The 20,970-nt window shown below is 38.0% G+C and overlaps 1 long non-coding RNA gene across 3 annotated transcripts in view; it reads right to left on the bottom strand.

Moving 5' to 3' along the window:
* Window positions 1-213: 213 nt before the first annotated feature.
* Window positions 214-20,970, bottom strand: part of LOC133176311 (uncharacterized) — an 83,817-nt gene continuing 63,060 nt past the window's right edge. For all 3 annotated transcript variants that reach the window (XR_009719438.1, XR_009719436.1, XR_009719437.1), the window contains 2 exons: window positions 3,678-3,794; window positions 214-588 (listed from right to left, as the gene is read on the bottom strand). This is a non-coding gene — a long non-coding RNA (uncharacterized LOC133176311). The remainder of the gene's footprint in view (window positions 589-3,677; window positions 3,795-20,970) is intronic.

The following is a 20,970-nucleotide window of genomic DNA, read 5'->3' as shown; positions in this document are numbered from 1 at the left end:
GAATTGGGCATGGTCCTTCCTTCGAAAAATATTGAAGTCTTTTTACCCATGGATAGTAGTTCGCAAGAAAAAGTTTTTTTAAAAAGTGGAAAGTTACTAGTAATAGATGGACTAATATACATATAGACATACATCAAGCACGGGTGATCAGAAAAGCTTACTTGACAGCTGATGAGATGAAAATGGCAGTGTGTAAAAGAAACATTCTTATTATTTCACAGTTAATCTTTTATTCAGTTAAATTTTTACAGTTATGAGTACTACCACAAAAATTGCTAAATTTAATCAAATAAGGTAAAAAAAAAAAAAAGGAAGTTCGGTATGGAGAGATACAGTCTGTACTAGAGTACCGTTTTGTGGAGTCCATTACGATGAAAGTCAATACTTGAGCACTGTTTTGTAAAATTCATGAAGTCGAGCTGTTAGTCAGTACTTGAGAACTGTTTCAATAAAGAACTCCATCCTCGACTAATAGTCCAGTAACACAAGTGGCATTAGTACTGATTTTTCCAGTTGGTAGAATTGTAGGTAACTGAAAGGTATCCTTCCAACAAGTGTCAGCAATCTACACTATGTCACAATCCCTCTCTAAAAGAAAAAGTCATAATTCATTTTGAGTTGAATCAACTGTGTAGTACAAACATTTACCTTTCTTCAGGTCTGGACGATTTCCAAATATGGAAGTCAAGATCGATAACTGAAAGTTGCTATAAATATACATCATATACACGTAAATATTTCTCCGCCAAATCAGAAAACAGCATTTTTACTCACCCCAAAACATATTTCAAAGGAACAAAAAGAGAACACGTGCTTTTGTTTTTTTCATCAGAAAGATTTTTTTGACAAAAAATCTTTAGAAGTAAGATGAAAAGTTTGGAAGAATAAGGTATTCCCCACATATTTACCGTGAACAAACTTGACATTTTCATCTTGGAAAAGAAAAAAAAAATTAATGCATGTAACAATGCGATCATTTACGGAAGAATAGATCACATTGTCAAGCTATTGTCAAGTACAATTATAACATTTACCAGAACATACTCTTCGTTGGTAAATATAATTTTGCTTTGACGTCCGATTTTCATCAATAACGCGTAGTTTCCATGCGTATAGATATAGAGTATTCATCGTTTGGATTACATGTCATTTTAGAATAACATGGGTTTCATAAGTGCCGAAAACCATGTTATATACACTTTAAATGGACATAAGGAAAGGTGTAAAACGTGGAGAAAAGGGAATGTAGATGAATGCTTTTTATCACCGTATCTTACCTCGCATACCAGAAACTGCATGGACGATTTTGTAATAAGCACTCAGGAAATAATTACATGTAAGACTGTTATATTCCCATACAAAAACATTTTCATGTCAGGTTCTAAAAACTGAAAATCTGCCGTATTTACATTAAATTTCTTAGCACAAGTTAAACTTTTGGGATTGCTACCTCGTAGTGACAAATTTTTAATCCCACTTAGAATTTATTCTAAGCTTTCAAGTCGGTTTGTTCACGGTAGAATTGTCAAGTATACTATATCATTCGTAAATGTGCATGAAGTTTACAAAAAGTTTGTTTTAAAAAATCTTTTGAGCAGAAAACTTTAAAACCACGTGTTTTATTTATTTGCTCATGGGTTTGTCTAAATGCTGTTATCTGATTGGTCAGAAGGATTTGCACCTTCTTTATTCTGTGTATTTATAGCAATTCACGGTTATCGTTCTTGACTTCTATATTTGGAAATCGTCCAGACCTGTTCTTTAATGCATATATTTCTTTTTATTTTCTGGTATCAGTTGTCTGATTGTTAAAACACTTTTCTGATTGGAAATTCTATAAGAAGAGGCCCATGGGGCACAATGCTACCTGAGTCAATATACCTTGTCGTTCTTCATCAGCAGATTACTAATATTAATGGCTTTGTTATTCTTGAGATGTTGGAAGACTTTTTCAAATATATTCTTATGTACAACTTTGATCCCCCATTTTGGCCCCAACCATAGCCCTGAGGGTCATGATTTGGACAAATTTAAATCTTACACTATCTGAAGATGCTTCCATATCACCCAAGACTAATTATAGCTTTGTTGTTCTTGAGAAAAGATTTTTAAAGATTTTTTCTATGTAGTCCTACGTAAAACTTTATCATTATGGCCCACCCTACCCTGGGGATCATGATTTTAACAATTTGAATCTACACTTCCTGAAGATGCTTCCATATCATTATGACTAATCATGGCTTTGTTGTTCTTGAAAAGAAGATTTTCCCTATATATTCCAGTGTAAAACTTTAAATCTTTATTGCATGAATGATGGACAGACAAGATACATGTAAGACACACAGAACCAAATCTAATACTCGAAAGGGCCCCAAGATACAGTCTTAAAGGCGGAGATTTTAAGCACGACCTTCAAAAATACCTGGTCTGTGTACCTCTGTCAATCAAGTGCATTAAGGTCCATCATTAGGTGCTAAAACTTGATTGACATTTACTTACTAGTCCCCATGTTTACCCTATACACTTTGTTTGGCAGTCATGGTGACCTTTGGTCCTTTGACATTTTCCACATATGGAGATGTATTACTATGATTACTATTGGAAATTTTTAGCTTGATAATAACTTTTAGTATTTGAAATAACTATAATTTTCTTCATGATAATATATCAAACTTTGGTATAAATAACTTTTTTTTTCAAAATAAATTTACATTTACAGTATAATCGATTCAGTATTCAAACCTGAATTGAGAAAACATTAATTGGGATATGCTAAAAATATCCATTATATATGTATAGTGGAAATGTCATGTAATTAAATTTAAAGTTTCTAATCATGACTACCTTGTAATTTTGCTTTATATTTTAGATAAGACTTTAGAAGCAACTCTTTCTTTGAGCATGTTTAGATGTTTTGACATGGTGACAAAAATTAGGATATACATTGTACCTTTATCTTCAAAAAATGCAGCTAACAGCTCTATTTTTATAAATTATAGATGAACTCCCAGGTATGAACGTATAAAGTATAAAGTGTGAATCCAAACTTAAAAAACCAAAAGTTTGACTTCTTGGGTATTTTATTGTGTATTAAATCACGGTATTAGGAAACAAATGATCACAGATACACTGCTAGCACTCAAGGCATTCACACCTGTACAAAATAAGCCCCTCCCTAACCGGGAATTTACCACCCAGGAAAAATCTCTGCCTTTAAAAGTAATAACTTTGATAACGATGGGACAATGAATGCAAAACTCAAACCTCAAATGTAAGTCATTAATATCACAAGACATGCCAAAAAATCAACATATTTAAAAGCACATGGTGCCCCCCCCCCCCCCCCAATCATCATGATTTGAACAAACTTGAATCAACACTATCTCACAAAACCTTCACATTTCATCTGTCTGGCCCAGTGGTGCTTGAGATTTAAAATGTTGCAACCCAATTTTCATCATTTCTGAATTATCTCCCCTTGGAAATGTTTATGGCTCTTTGTTTAAACAAATCAGTTTCTCAGTATATGATAAGTATATCAAAAGGGTAGTTGTATAAATGACAAAATTGCAATCAGATCATCACTTGGACTAAAAAGTGAAACAAAAAGATCAAGTGATCACTCAATCTTTTAATTAGACCTGTCATAAGTTTGTTTAAAAGTGGTGCTGACTTACCTGACTCACTTGTCCTAAATTAAAGTACACATATGTTAATGCTAATATTTGTGTCCAGTAGCCTTTTCCAGGGGGCACATTGGTAAAAGAATCTATTGTATGCTGAATTCTTCTTTTCTGAAAGAAATCAGCTGGCAGTGTTTCATATGAACAGTAAGAGCCAGGCCTAATGTAATGGTAATGCATTTTTACCAAATTACCATAAAGAAATAAGACTTATTGTGTGAAAGATTCATATTAAAGTTGCAATTAATTCTCTTTTAATACAATACTTCCAAAAAATGTTAAAAATGACCATTAAAAATTTCAAAAGCATTTAAATTACATTTTGGATTTTAATTTTGTTTTTTTAACCACAGAATGTGGAAATCAATGTCACAAAAAGTGATTTTTTGTTATCAATATTATTGTATTCTTACAACTAAGGTTCCGGACAGAAGAAGGAAAGTGTATATTACCCCTCCTATGCAAAAAGCAAAAGGGAGATAGGAAGAAGGAGAAGTGTAACAAACCCTTAATAATTTAGGCCTTAAGTCTACCATTTAAGAACAAAAACTACACCCTTCTGTTGCCTCTTACATCACGAACCTAATGGGCTGAGGATCTATTCTCTAAACCCTTGAAACCCAAGGGGCTAAACCTATTTAATACAAAGGGGCAAACTTAAAAGACAACCCTCTAACCCAATCCTCCTAACACAAAATGGTGACCCCACAATAGACCAACCTCCCACCGCCCTCTCCTAACACAAAATGACATCAAAAAGCTTAACCAATCAAATGAAAAGAACTTTAACCAATCAAATACAAAAGACTAACTTAAAATACCTCCCTCTAACCCAAACCTTCTAACAGAAAATGATGACCCCACAAGCTAAATAGACCAACCTCCCACCGCCCTCTCCTAACACAAAATGACGTCAAGAAGCTTAACCAATCAAATGAAAAGAACTTTAACCAATCAAATAGAAAAGACTAACTTAAAATACCTCCCTCTAACCCAAACCTTCTAACAGAAAATGATGACCCCACAAGCTAAATAGACCAACCTCCCACCGCCCTCTCCTAACACAAAATGACGTCAAGAAGCTTAACCAATCAAATGAAAAGAACTTTAACCAATCAAATACAAACAGAATAACTAAAAAGACCCTCTTCTAACCAAACCCTCCTAACACCTAAAGGGAAGAATTTTCTGGGAGGTTGCACTTTTTAAGCACACACCAACTTAAAGTCCAGCCTCTCAGAAAATTCAGAGCCTAAGTCTACCCCTTAAACTACACCCTTCTGTCGCCTCTTACGACAAGCCCCTATTGGGCTGAGGATCTCTTCTCTAAGTTCCTGATCCCCAAGGAGCTTAACCAATCAAATACAAGGAGATTAACTAAAAATACCTCCCTCTAACCCAAACCTTCTAACAGAAAATGATGACCCCACAAGCTAAATAGACCAACCTCCCACCGCCCTCTCCTAACACAAAATGACGTCAAGAAGCTTAACCAATCAAATGAAAAGAACTTTAACCAATCAAATACAAAAGACTAACTTAAAATACCTCCCTCTAACCCAAACCTTCTAACAGAAAATGATGACCCCACAAGCTAAATAGACCAACCTCCCACCGCCCTCTCCTAACACAAAATGACGTCAAGAAACTTAACCAATCAAATGAAAAGAACTTTAACCAATCAAATAGAAAAGACTAACTTAAAATACCTCCCTCTAACCCAAACCTTCTAACAGAAAATGATGACCCCACAAGCTAAATAGACCAACCTCCCACCGCCCTCTCCTAACACAAAATGACGTCAAGAAGCTTAACCAATCAAATGAAAAGAACTTTAACCAATCAAATACAAAAGACTAACTTAAAATACCTCCCTCTAACCCAAACCTTCTATCAGAAAATGATGACCCCACAAGCTAAATAGACCAACCTCCCACCGCCCTCTCCTAACACAAAATGACGTCAAGAAGCTTAACCAATCAAATGAAAAGAACTTTAACCAATCAAATACAAAAGACTAACTTAAAATACCTCCCTCTAACCCAAACCTTCTAACAGAAAATGATGACCCCACAAGCTAAATAGACCAACCTCCCACCGCCCTCTCCTAACACAAAATGACGTCAAGAAGCTTAACCAATCAAATGAAAAGAACTTTAACCAATCAAATACAAAAGACTAACTTAAAATACCTCCCTCTAACCCAAACCTTCTAACAGAAAATGATGACCCCACAAGCTAAATAGACCAACCTCCCACCGCCCTCTCCTAACACAAAATGACGTCAAGAAGCTTAACCAATCAAATGAAAAGAACTTTAACCAATCAAATACAAACAGAATAACTAAAAAGACCCTCTTCTAACCCAACCCTCCTAACACCTAAAGGGAAGAATTTTCTGGGAGGTTGTACTTTTTAAGCACACACCAACTTAAAGTCCAGCCTCTCAGAAAATTCAGAGCCTAAGTCTACCCCTTAAACTACACCCTTCTGTCGCCTCTTACGACAAGCCCCTATTGGGCTGAGGATATATTCTCTAAGTTCCTGATCCCCAAGGAGCTTAACCAATCAAATACAAGGAGATTAACTAAAAATACCTCCCTCTAACCCAAACCTTCTAACAGAAAATGATGACCCCACAAGCTAAATAGACCAACCTCCCACCGCCCTCTCCTAACACAAAATGACGTCAAGAAGCTTAACCAATCAAATGAAAAGAACTTTAACCAATCAAATACAAAAGACTAACTTAAAATACCTCCCTCTAACCCAAACCTTCTAACAGAAAATGATGACCCCACAAGCTAAATAGACCAACCTCCCACCGCCCTCTCCTAACACAAAATGACGTCAAGAAGCTTAACCAATCAAATGAAAAGAACTTTAACCAATCAAATACAAAAGACTAACTTAAAATACCTCCCTCTAACCCAAACCTTCTAACAGAAAATGATGACCCCACAAGCTAAATAGACCAACCTCCCACCGCCCTCTCCTAACACAAAATGACGTCAAGAAGCTTAACCAATCAAATGAAAAGAACTTTAACCAATCAAATACAAAAGACTAACTTAAAATACCTCCCTCTAACCCAAACCTTCTAACAGAAAATGATGACCCCACAAGCTAAATAGACCAACCTCCCACCGCCCTCTCCTAACACAAAATGACGTCAAGAAGCTTAACCAATCAAATGAAAAGAACTTTAACCAATCAAATACAAACAGAATAACTAAAAAGACCCTCTTCTAACCCAACCCTCCTAACACCTAAAGGGAAGAATTTTCTGGGAGGTTGTACTTTTTAAGCACACACCAACTTAAAGTCCAGCCTCTCAGAAAATTCAGAGCCTAAGTCTACCCCTTAAACTACACCCTTCTGTCGCCTCTTACGACAAGCCCCTATTGGGCTGAGGATCTATTCTCTAAGTTCCTGATCCCCAAGGAGCTTAACCAATCAAATACAAGGAGATTAACTTAAAATACCTCCCTCTAACCCAAACCTTCTAACAGAAAATGATGACCCCACAAGCTAAATAGACCAACCTCCCACCGCCCTCTCCTAACACAAAATGACGTCAAGAAGCTTAACCAATCAAATGAAAAGAACTTTAACCAATCAAATACAAAAGACTAACTTAAAATACCTCCCTCTAACCCAAACCTTCTAACAGAAAATGATGACCCCACAAGCTAAATAGACCAACCTCCCACCGCCCTCTCCTAACACAAAATGACGTCAAGAAGCTTAACCAATCAAATGAAAAGAACTTTAACCAATCAAATACAAAAGACTAACTTAAAATACCTCCCTCTAACCCAAACCTTCTAACAGAAAATGATGACCCCACAAGCTAAATAGACCAACCTCCCACCGCCCTCTCCTAACACAAAATGATGTCAAGAAGCTTAACCAATCAAATGAAAAGAACTTTAACCAATCAAATACAAAAGACTAACTTAAAATACCTCCCTCTAACCCAAACCTTCTAACAGAAAATGATGACCCCACAAGCTAAATAGACCAACCTCCCACCGCCCTCTCCTAACACAAAATGACGTCAAGAAGCTTAACCAATCAAATGAAAAGAACTTTAACCAATCAAATACAAACAGAATAACTAAAAAGACCCTCTTCTAACCCAACCCTCCTAACACCTAAAGGGAAGAATTTTCTGGGAGGTTGTACTTTTTAAGCACACACCAACTTAAAGTCCAGCCTCTCAGAAAATTCAGAGCCTAAGTCTACCCCTTAAACTACACCCTTCTGTCGCCTCTTACGACAAGCCCCTATTGGGCTGAGGATCTATTCTCTAAGTTCCTGATCCCCAAGGAGCTTAACCAATCAAATACAAGGAGATTAACTAAAAATACCTCCCTCTAACCCAAACCTTCTAACAGAAAATGATGACCCCACAAGCTAAATAGACCAACCTCCCACCGCCCTCTCCTAACACAAAATGACGTCAAGAAGCTTAACCAATCAAATGAAAAGAACTTTAACCAATCAAATACAAAAGACTAACTTAAAATACCTCCCTCTAACCCAAACCTTCTAACAGAAAATGATGACCCCACAAGCTAAATAGACCAACCTCCCACCGCCCTCTCCTAACACAAAATGACGTCAAGAAGCTTAACCAATCAAATGAAAAGAACTTTAACCAATCAAATACAAAAGACTAACTTAAAATACCTCCCTCTAACCCAAACCTTCTAACAGAAAATGATGACCCCACAAGCTAAATAGACCAACCTCCCACCGCCCTCTCCTAACACAAAATGACGTCAAGAAGCTTAACCAATCAAATGAAAAGAACTTTAACCAATCAAATACAAAAGACTAACTTAAAATACCTCCCTCTAACCCAAACCTTCTAACAGAAAATGATGACCCCACAAGCTAAATAGACCAACCTCCCACCGCCCTCTCCTAACACAAAATGACGTCAAGAAGCTTAACCAATCAAATGAAAAGAACTTTAACCAATCAAATACAAAAGACTAACTTAAAATACCTCCCTCTAACCCAAACCTTCTAACAGAAAATGATGACCCCACAAGCTAAATAGACCAACCTCCCACCGCCCTCTCCTAACACAAAATGACGTCAAGAAGCTTAACCAATCAAATGAAAAGAACTTTAACCAATCAAATACAAACAGAATAACTAAAAAGACCCTCTTCTAACCCAACCCTCCTAACACCTAAAGGGAAGAATTTTCTGGGAGGTTGTACTTTTTAAGCACACACCAACTTAAAGTCCAGCCTCTCAGAAAATTCAGAGCCTAAGTCTACCCCTTAAACTACACCCTTCTGTCGCCTCTTACGACAAGCCCCTATTGGGCTGAGGATCTATTCTCTAAGTTCCTGATCCCCAAGGAGCTTAACCAATCAAATACAAGGAGATTAACTTAAAATACCTCCCTCTAACCCAAACCTTCTAACAGAAAATGATGACCCCACAAGCTAAATAGACCAACCTCCCACCGCCCTCTCCTAACACAAAATGACGTCAAGAAGCTTAACCAATCAAATGAAAAGAACTTTAACCAATCAAATACAAAAGACTAACTTAAAATACCTCCCTCTAACCCAAACCTTCTAACAGAAAATGATGACCCCACAAGCTAAATAGACCAACCTCCCACCGCCCTCTCCTAACACAAAATGACGTCAAGAAGCTTAACCAATCAAATGAAAAGAACTTTAACCAATCAAATACAAAAGACTAACTTAAAATACCTCCCTCTAACCCAAACCTTCTAACAGAAAATGATGACCCCACAAGCTAAATAGACCAACCTCCCACCGCCCTCTCCTAACACAAAATGACGTCAAGAAGCTTAACCAATCAAATGAAAAGAACTTTAACCAATCAAATACAAAAGACTAACTTAAAATACCTCCCTCTAACCCAAACCTTCTAACAGAAAATGATGACCCCACAAGCTAAATAGACCAACCTCCCACCGCCCTCTCCTAACACAAAATGACGTCAAGAAGCTTAACCAATCAAATGAAAAGAACTTTAACCAATCAAATACAAACAGAATAACTAAAAAGACCCTCTTCTAACCAAACCCTCCTAACACCTAAAGGGAAGAATTTTCTGGGAGGTTGTACTTTTTAAGCACACACCAACTTAAAGTCCAGCCTCTCAGAAAATTCAGAGCCTAAGTCTACCCCTTAAACTACACCCTTCTGTCGCCTCTTACGACAAGCCCCTATTGGGCTGAGGATCTATTCTCTAAGTTCCTGATCCCCAAGGAGCTTAACCAATCAAATACAAGGAGATTAACTAAAAATACCTCCCTCTAACCCAAACCTTCTAACAGAAAATGATGACCCCACAAGCTAAATAGACCAACCTCCCACCGCCCTCTCCTAACACAAAATGACGTCAAGAAGCTTAACCAATCAAATGAAAAGAACTTTAACCAATCAAATACAAAAGACTAACTTAAAATACCTCCCTCTAACCCAAACCTTCTAACAGAAAATGATGACCCCACAAGCTAAATAGACCAACCTCCCACCGCCCTCTCCTAACACAAAATGACGTCAAGAAGCTTAACCAATCAAATGAAAAGAACTTTAACCAATCAAATACAAAAGACTAACTTAAAATACCTCCCTCTAACCCAAACCTTCTAACAGAAAATGATGACCCCACAAGCTAAATAGACCAACCTCCCACCGCCCTCTCCTAACACAAAATGACGTCAAGAAGCTTAACCAATCAAATGAAAAGAACTTTAACCAATCAAATACAAAAGACTAACTTAAAATACCTCCCTCTAACCCAAACCTTCTAACAGAAAATGATGACCCCACAAGCTAAATAGACCAACCTCCCACCGCCCTCTCCTAACACAAAATGACGTCAAGAAGCTTAACCAATCAAATGAAAAGAACTTTAACCAATCAAATACAAAAGACTAACTTAAAATACCTCCCTCTAACCCAAACCTTCTAACAGAAAATGATGACCCCACAAGCTAAATAGACCAACCTCCCACCGCCCTCTCCTAACACAAAATGACGTCAAGAAGCTTAACCAATCAAATGAAAAGAACTTTAACCAATCAAATACAAAAGACTAACTTAAAATACCTCCCTCTAACCCAAACCTTCTAACAGAAAATGATGACCCCACAAGCTAAATAGACCAACCTCCCACCGCCCTCTCCTAACACAAAATGACGTCAAGAAGCTTAACCAATCAAATGAAAAGAACTTTAACCAATCAAATACAAGGAGATTAACTTAAAATACCTCCCTCTAACCCAAACCTTCTAACAGAAAATGATGACCCCACAAGCTAAATAGACCAACCTCCCACCGCCCTCTCCTAACACAAAATGACGTCAAGAAGCTTAACCAATCAAATGAAAAGAACTTTAACCAATCAAATAGAAAAGATTAACTTAAAATACCTCCCTCTAACCCAAACCTTCTAACAGAAAATGATGACCCCACAAGCTAAATAGACCAACCTCCCACCGCCCTCTCCTAACACAAAATGACGTCAAGAAGCTTAACCAATCAAATGAAAAGAACTTTAACCAATCAAATACAAAAGACTAACTTAAAATACCTCCCTCTAACCCAAACCTTCTAACAGAAAATGATGACCCCACAAGCTAAATAGACCAACCTCCCACCGCCCTCTCCTAACACAAAATGACGTCAAGAAGCTTAACCAATCAAATGAAAAGAACTTTAACCAATCAAATACAAAAGACTAACTTAAAATACCTCCCTCTAACCCAAACCTTCTAACAGAAAATGATGACCCCACAAGCTAAATAGACCAACCTCCCACCGCCCTCTCCTAACACAAAATGACGTCAAGAAGCTTAACCAATCAAATGAAAAGAACTTTAACCAATCAAATACAAACAGAATAACTAAAAAGACCCTCTTCTAACCCAACCCTCCTAACACCTAAAGGGAAGAATTTTCTGGGAGGTTGTACTTTTTAAGCACACACCAACTTAAAGTCCAGCCTCTCAGAAAATTCAGAGCCTAAGTCTATCCCTTAAACTACACCCTTCTGTCGCCTCTTACGACAAGCCCCTATTGGGCTGAGGATCTATTCTCTAAGTTCCTGATCCCCAAGGAGCTTAACCAATCAAATACAAGGAGATTAACTTAAAATACCTCCCTCTAACCCAAACCTTCCAACAGAAAATGATGACCCCACAAGCTAAATAGACCAACCTCCCACCGCCCTCTCCTAACACAAAATGACGTCAAGAAGCTTAACCAATCAAATGAAAAGAACTTTAACCAATCAAATACAAAAGACTAACTTAAAATACCTCCCTCTAACCCAAACCTTCTAACAGAAAATGATGACCCCACAAGCTAAATAGACCAACCTCCCACCGCCCTCTCCTAACACAAAATGACATCAAGAAGCTTAACCAATCAAATGAAAAGAACTTTAACCAATCAAATAGAAAAGACTAACTTAAAATACCTCCCTCTAACCCAAACCTTCTAACAGAAAATGATGACCCCACAAGCTAAATAGACCAACCTCCCACCGCCCTCTCCTAACACAAAATGACGTCAAGAAGCTTAACCAATCAAATGAAAAGAACTTTAACCAATCAAATACAAAAGACTAACTTAAAATACCTCCCTCTAACCCAAACCTTCTAACAGAAAATGATGACCCCACAAGCTAAATAGACCAACCTCCCACCGCCCTCTCCTAACACAAAATGACGTCAAGAAGCTTAACCAATCAAATGAAAAGAACTTTAACCAATCAAATACAAAAGACTAACTTAAAATACCTCCCTCTAACCCAAACCTTCTAACAGAAAATGATGACCCCACAAGCTAAATAGACCAACCTCCCACCGCCCTCTCCTAACACAAAATGACGTCAAGAAGCTTAACCAATCAAATGAAAAGAACTTTAACCAATCAAATACAAAAGACTAACTTAAAATACCTCCCTCTAACCCAAACCTTCTAACAGAAAATGATGACCCCACAAGCTAAATAGACCAACCTCCCACCGCCCTCTCCTAACACAAAATGACGTCAAGAAGCTTAACCAATCAAATGAAAAGAACTTTAACCAATCAAATACAAAAGACTAACTTAAAATACCTCCCTCTAACCCAAACCTTCTAACAGAAAATGATGACCCCACAAGCTAAATAGACCAACCTCCCACCGCCCTCTCCTAACACAAAATGACGTCAAGAAGCTTAACCAATCAAATGAAAAGAACTTTAACCAATCAAATACAAAAGACTAACTTAAAATACCTCCCTCTAACCCAAACCTTCTAACAGAAAATGATGACCCCACAAGCTAAATAGACCAACCTCCCACCGCCCTCTCCTAACACAAAATGACGTCAAGAAGCTTAACCAATCAAATGAAAAGAACTTTAACCAATCAAATACAAGGAGATTAACTTAAAATACCTCCCTCTAACCCAAACCTTCTAACAGAAAATGATGACCCCACAAGCTAAATAGACCAACCTCCCACCGCCCTCTCCTAACACAAAATGACGTCAAGAAGCTTAACCAATCAAATGAAAAGAACTTTAACCAATCAAATAGAAAAGATTAACTTAAAATACCTCCCTCTAACCCAAACCTTCTAACAGAAAATGATGACCCCACAAGCTAAATAGACCAACCTCCCACCGCCCTCTCCTAACACAAAATGACGTCAAGAAGCTTAACCAATCAAATGAAAAGAACTTTAACCAATCAAATACAAAAGACTAACTTAAAATACCTCCCTCTAACCCAAACCTTCTAACAGAAAATGATGACCCCACAAGCTAAATAGACCAACCTCCCACCGCCCTCTCCTAACACAAAATGACGTCAAGAAGCTTAACCAATCAAATGAAAAGAACTTTAACCAATCAAATACAAAAGACTAACTTAAAATACCTCCCTCTAACCCAAACCTTCTAACAGAAAATGATGACCCCACAAGCTAAATAGACCAACCTCCCACCGCCCTCTCCTAACACAAAATGACGTCAAGAAGCTTAACCAATCAAATGAAAAGAACTTTAACCAATCAAATACAAACAGAATAACTAAAAAGACCCTCTTCTAACCCAACCCTCCTAACACCTAAAGGGAAGAATTTTCTGGGAGGTTGTACTTTTTAAGCACACACCAACTTAAAGTCCAGCCTCTCAGAAAATTCAGAGCCTAAGTCTATCCCTTAAACTACACCCTTCTGTCGCCTCTTACGACAAGCCCCTATTGGGCTGAGGATCTATTCTCTAAGTTCCTGATCCCCAAGGAGCTTAACCAATCAAATACAAGGAGATTAACTTAAAATACCTCCCTCTAACCCAAACCTTCCAACAGAAAATGATGACCCCACAAGCTAAATAGACCAACCTCCCACCGCCCTCTCCTAACACAAAATGACGTCAAGAAGCTTAACCAATCAAATGAAAAGAACTTTAACCAATCAAATACAAAAGACTAACTTAAAATACCTCCCTCTAACCCAAACCTTCTAACAGAAAATGATGACCCCACAAGCTAAATAGACCAACCTCCCACCGCCCTCTCCTAACACAAAATGACATCAAGAAGCTTAACCAATCAAATGAAAAGAACTTTAACCAATCAAATAGAAAAGACTAACTTAAAATACCTCCCTCTAACCCAAACCTTCTAACAGAAAATGATGACCCCACAAGCTAAATAGACCAACCTCCCACCGCCCTCTCCTAACACAAAATGACGTCAAGAAGCTTAACCAATCAAATGAAAAGAACTTTAACCAATCAAATACAAAAGACTAACTTAAAATACCTCCCTCTAACCCAAACCTTCTAACAGAAAATGATGACCCCACAAGCTAAATAGACCAACCTCCCACCGCCCTCTCCTAACACAAAATGACGTCAAGAAGCTTAACCAATCAAATGAAAAGAACTTTAACCAATCAAATACAAAAGACTAACTTAAAATACCTCCCTCTAACCCAAACCTTCTAACAGAAAATGATGACCCCACAAGCTAAATAGACCAACCTCCCACCGCCCTCTCCTAACACAAAATGACGTCAAGAAGCTTAACCAATCAAATGAAAAGAACTTTAACCAATCAAATACAAAAGACTAACTTAAAATACCTCCCTCTAACCCAAACCTTCTAACAGAAAATGATGACCCCACACGCTAAATAGACCAACCTCCCACCGCCCTCTCCTAACACAAAATGACGTCAAGAAGCTTAACCAATCAAATGAAAAGAACTTTAACCAATCAAATAGAAAAGACTAACTTAAAATACCTCCCTCTAACCCAAACCTTCTAACAGAAAATGATGACCCCACAAGCTAAATAGACCAACCTCCCACCGCCCTCTCCTAACACAAAATGACGTCAAGAAGCTTAACCAATCAAATGAAAAGAACTTTAACCAATCAAATACAAAAGACTAACTTAAAATACCTCCCTCTAACCCAAACCTTCTAACAGAAAATGATGACCCCACAAGCTAAATAGACCAACCTCCCACCGCCCTCTCCTAACACAAAATGACGTCAAGAAGCTTAACCAATCAAATGAAAAGAACTTTAACCAATCAAATACAAACAGAATAACTAAAAAGACCCTCTTCTAACCCAACCCTCCTAACACCTAAAGGGAAGAATTTTCTGGGAGGTTGTACTTTTTAAGCACACACCAACTTAAAGTCCAGCCTCTCAGAAAATTCAGAGCCTAAGTCTACCCCTTAAACTACACCCTTTCTGTCGCCTCTTACGACAAGCCCCTATTGGGCTGAGGATCTATTCTCTAAGTTCCTGATCCCCAAGGACCTTAATCAATCAAATACAAGGAGATTAACTTAAAATACCTCCCTCTAACCCAAACCTTCTAACAGAAAATGATGACCCCACAAGCTAAATAGACCAACCTCCCACCGCCCTCTCCTAACACAAAATGATGTCAAGAAGCTTAACCAATCAAATGAAAAGAACTTTAACCAATCAAATACAAAAGACTAACTTAAAATACCTCCCTCTAACCCAAACCTTCTAACAGAAAATGATGACCCCACAAGCTAAATAGACCAACCTCCCACCGCCCTCTCCTAACACAAAATGACGTCAAGAAGCTTAACCAATCAAATGAAAAGAACTTTAACCAATCAAATAGAAAAGACTAACTTAAAATACCTCCCTCTAACCCAAACCTTCTAACAGAAAATGATGACCCCAAAGCTAAATAGACCAACCTCCCACCGCCCTCTCCTAACACAAAATGACGTCAAGAAGCTTAACCAATCAAATGAAAAGAACTTTAACCAATCAAATACAAAAGACTAACTTAAAATACCTCCCTCTAACCCAAACCTTCTAACAGAAAATGATGACCCCACAAGCTAAATAGACCAACCTCCCACCGCCCTCTCCTAACACAAAATGACGTCAAGAAGCTTAACCAATCAAATGAAAAGAACTTTAACCAATCAAATACAAAAGACTAACTTAAAATACCTCCCTCTAACCCAAACCTTCTAACAGAAAATGATGACCCCACAAGCTAAATAGACCAACCTCCCACCGCCCTCTCCTAACACAAAATGACGTCAAGAAGCTTAACCAATCAAATGAAAAGAACTTTAACCAATCAAATACAAACAGAATAACTAAAAAGACCCTCTTCTAACCCAACCCTCCTAACACCTAAAGGGAAGAATTTTCTGGGAGGTTGTACTTTTTAAGCACACACCAACTTAAAGTCCAGCCTCTCAGAAAATTCAGAGCCTAAGTCTACCCCTTAAACTACACCCTTCTGTCGCCTCTTACGACAAGCCCCTATTGGGCTGAGGATCTATTCTCTAAGTTCCTGATCCCCAAGGAGCTTAACCAATCAAATACAAGGAGATTAACTTAAAATACCTCCCTCTAACCCAAACCTTCTAACAGAAAATGATGACCCCACAAGCTAAATAGACCAACCTCCCACCGCCCTCTCCTAACACAAAATGACGTCAAGAAGCTTAACCAATCAAATGAAAAGAACTTTAACCAATCAAATACAAAAGACTAACTTAAAATACCTCCCTCTAACCCAAACCTTCTAACAGAAAATGATGACCCCACAAGCTAAATAGACCAATCTCCCACCACCCTCTCCTAACACAAAATGACGTCAAGAAGCTTAACCAATCAAATGAAAAGAACTTTAACCAATCAAATAGAAAAGACTAACTTAAAATACCTCCCTCTAACCCAAACCTTCTAACAGAAAATGATGACCCCACAAGCTAAATAGACCAACCTCCCACCGCCCTCTCCTAACACAAAATGACGTCAAGAAGCTTAACCAATCAAATGAAAAGAACTTTAACCAATCAAATACAAAAGACTAACTTAAAATACCTCCCTCTAACCCAAACCTTCTAACAGAAAATGATGACCCCACAAGCTAAATAGACCAACCTCCCACCGCCCTCTCCTAACACAAAATGACATCAAGAAGCTTAACCAATCAAATGAAAAGAACTTTAACCAATCAAATACAAAAGACTAACTTAAAATACCTCCCTCTAACCCAAACCTTCTAACAGAAAATGATGACCCCAAAGCTAAATAGACCAACCTCCCACCGCCCTCTCCTAACACAAAATGACGTCAAGAAGCTTAACCAATCAAATGAAAAGAACTTTAACCAATCAAATACAAAAGACTAACTTAAAATACCTCCCTCTAACCCAAACCTTCTAACAGAAAATGATGACCCCACAAGCTAAATAGACCAACCTCCCACCGCCCTCTCCTAACACAAAATGACGTCAAGAAGCTTAACCAATCAAATGAAAAGAACTTTAACCAATTAAATACAAAAGACTAACTTAAAATACCTCCCTCTAACCCAAACCTTCTAACAGAAAATGATGACCCCACAAGCTAAATAGACCAACCTCCCACCGCCCTCTCCTAACACAAAATGACGTCAAGAAGCTTAACCAATCAAATGCAAAGAACTTTAACCAATCAAATACAAACAGAATAACTAAAAAGACCCTCTTCTAACCCAACCCTCCTAACACCTAAAGGGAAGAATTTTCTGGGAGGTTGTACTTTTTAAGCACACACCAACTTAAAGTCCAGCCTCTCAGAAAATTCAGAGCCTAAGTCTACCCCTTAAACTACACCCTTCTGTCGCCTCTTACGACAAGCCCCTATTGGGCTGAGGATCTATTCTCTAAGTTCCTGATCCCCAAGGAGCTTAACCAATCAAATACAAGGAGATTAACTTAAAATACCTCCCTCTAACCCAAACCTTCTAACAGAAAATGATGACCCCACAAGCTAAATAGACCAACCTCCCACCGCCCTCTCCTAACACAAAATGACGTCAAGAAGCTTAACCAATCAAATGAAAAGAACTTTAACCAATCAAATACAAAAGACTAACTTAAAATACCTCCCTCTAACCCAAACCTTCTAACAGAAAATGATGACCCCACAAGCTAAATAGACCAATCTCCCACCACCCTCTCCTAACACAAAATGACGTCAAGAAGCTTAACCAATCAAATGAAAAGAACTTTAACCAATCAAATACAAAAGACTAACTTAAAATACCTCCCTCTAACCCAAACCTTCTAACAGAAAATGATGACCCCACAAGCTAAATAGACCAACCTCCCACCGCCCTCTCCTAACACAAAATGACGTCAAGAAGCTTAACCAATCAAATGAAAAGAACTTTAACCAATCAAATACAAAAGCCTAACTTAAAATACCTCCCTCTAACCCAAACCTTCTAACAGAAAATGATGACCCCACAAGCTAAATAGACCAACCTCCCACCGCCCTCTCCTAACACAAAATGACGTCAAGAAGCTTAACCAATCAAATGAAAAGAACTTTAACCAATCAAATACAAAAGACTAACTTAAAATACCTCCCTCTAACCCAAACCTTCTAACAGAAAATGATGACCCCACAAGCTAAATAGACCAACCTCCCACCGCCCTCTCCCAACACAAAATGACGTCAAGAAGCTTAACCAATCAAATGAAAAGAACTTTAACCAATCAAATACAAAAGACTAACTTAAAATACCTCCCTCTAACCCAAACCTTCTAACAGAAAATGATGACCCCACAAGCTAAATAGACCAACCTCCCACCGCCCTCTCCTAACACAAAATGACGTCAAGAAGCTTAACCAATCAAATGAAAAGAACTTTAACCAATTAAATACAAAAGACTAACTTAAAATACCTCCCTCTAACCCAAACCTTCTAACAGAAAATGATGACCCCACAAGCTAAATAGACCAACCTCCCACCGCCCTCTCCTAACACAAAATGACGTCAAGAAGCTTAACCAATCAAATGAAAAGAACTTTAACCAATCAAATACAAAAGACTAACTTAAAATACCTCCCTCTAACCCAAACCTTCTAACAGAAAATGATGACCCCACAAGCTAAATAGACCAACCTCCCACCGCCCTCTCCTAACACAAAATGACGTCAAGAAGCTTAACCAATCAAATGAAAAGAACTTTAACCAATCAAATACAAAAGACTAACTTAAAATACCTCCCTCTAACCCAAACCTTCTAACAGAAAATGATGACCCCACAAGCTAAATAGACCAACCTCCCACCGCCCTCTCCTAACACAAAATGACGTCAAGAAGCTTAACCAATCAAATGAAAAGAACTTTAACCAATCAAATACAAACAGAATAACTAAAAAGACCCTCTTCTAACCCAACCCTCCTAACACCTAAAGGGAAGAATTTTCTGGGAGGTTGTACTTTTTAAGCACACACCAACTTAAAGTCCAGCCTCTCAGAAAATTCAGAGCCTAAGTCTACCCCTTAAACTACACCCTTCTGTCGCCTCTTACGACAAGCCCCTATTGGGCTGAGGATCTATTCTCTAAGTTCCTGATCCCCAAGGAGCTTAACCAATCAAATACAAGGAGATTAACTTAAAATACCTCCCTCTAACCCAAACCTTCTAACAGAAAATGATGACTCCACAAGCTAAATAGACCAACCTCCCACCGCCCTCTCCTAACACAAAATGACGTCAAGAAGCTTAACCAATCAAATGAAAAGAACTTTAACCAATCAAATACAAGGAGATTAACTTAAAATACCTCCCTCTAACCCAAACCTTCTAACAGAAAATGATGACCCCACAAGCTAAATAGACCAACCTCCCACCGCCCTCTCCTAACACAAAATGACGTCAAGAAGCTTAACCAATCAAATGAAAAGAACTTTAACCAATCAAATACAAAAGACTAACTTAAAATACCTCCCTCTAACCCAAACCTTCTAACAGAAAATGATGACCCCACAAGCTAAATAGACCAACCTCCCACCGCCCTCTCCTAACACAAAATGACGTCAAGAAGCTTAACCAATCAAATGAAAAGAACTTTAACCAATCAAATACAAAAGACTAACTTAAAATACCTCCCTCTAACCCAAACCTTCTAACAGAAAATGATGACCCCACAAGCTAAATAGACCAACCTCCCACCGCCCTCTCCTAACACAAAATGACGTCTAGAAGCTTAACCAATCAAATGAAAAGAACTTTAACCAATCAAATAGAAAAGACTAACTTAAAATACCTCCCTCTAACCCAAACCTTCTAACAGAAAATGATGACCCCACAAGCTAAATAGACCAACCTCCCACCGCCCTCTCCTAACACAAAATGACGTCAAGAAGCTTAACCAATCAAATGAAAAGAACTTTAACCAATCAAATACAAACAGAATAACTAAAAAGACCCTCTTCTAACCCAACCCTCCTAACACCTAAAGGGAAGAATTTTCTGGGAGGTTGTACTTTTTAAGCACACACCAACTTAAAGTCCAGCCTCTCAGAAAATTCAGAGCCTAAGTCTACCCCTTAAACTACACCCTTCTGTCGCCTCTTACGACAAGCCCCTATTGGGCTGAGGATCTATTCTCTAAGTTCCTGATCCCCAAGGAGCTTAACCAATCAAATACAAGGAGATTAACTTAAAATACCTCCCTCTAACCCAAACCTTCTAACAGAAAATGATGACCCCACAAGCTAAATAGACCAACCTCCCACCGCCCTCTCCTAACACAAAATGACGTCAAGAAGCTTAACCAATCAAATGAAAAGAACTTTAACCAATCAAATACAAGGAGATTAACTTAAAATACCTCCCTCTAACCCAAACCTTCTAACAGAAAATGATGACCCCACAAGCTAAATAGACCAACCTCCCACCGCCCTCTCCTAACACAAAATG

This window comes from Saccostrea echinata, unplaced genomic scaffold, assembly GCF_033153115.1.
Source record: "Saccostrea echinata isolate AGI-Se365-2 ecotype Australia unplaced genomic scaffold, CSIRO_AGI_Sech_v1 ptg000073l, whole genome shotgun sequence".
NCBI classification, from domain to species: domain Eukaryota; kingdom Metazoa; phylum Mollusca; class Bivalvia; order Ostreida; family Ostreidae; genus Saccostrea; species Saccostrea echinata.
This window is presented reverse-complemented; position numbering and strand designations above follow the sequence as displayed.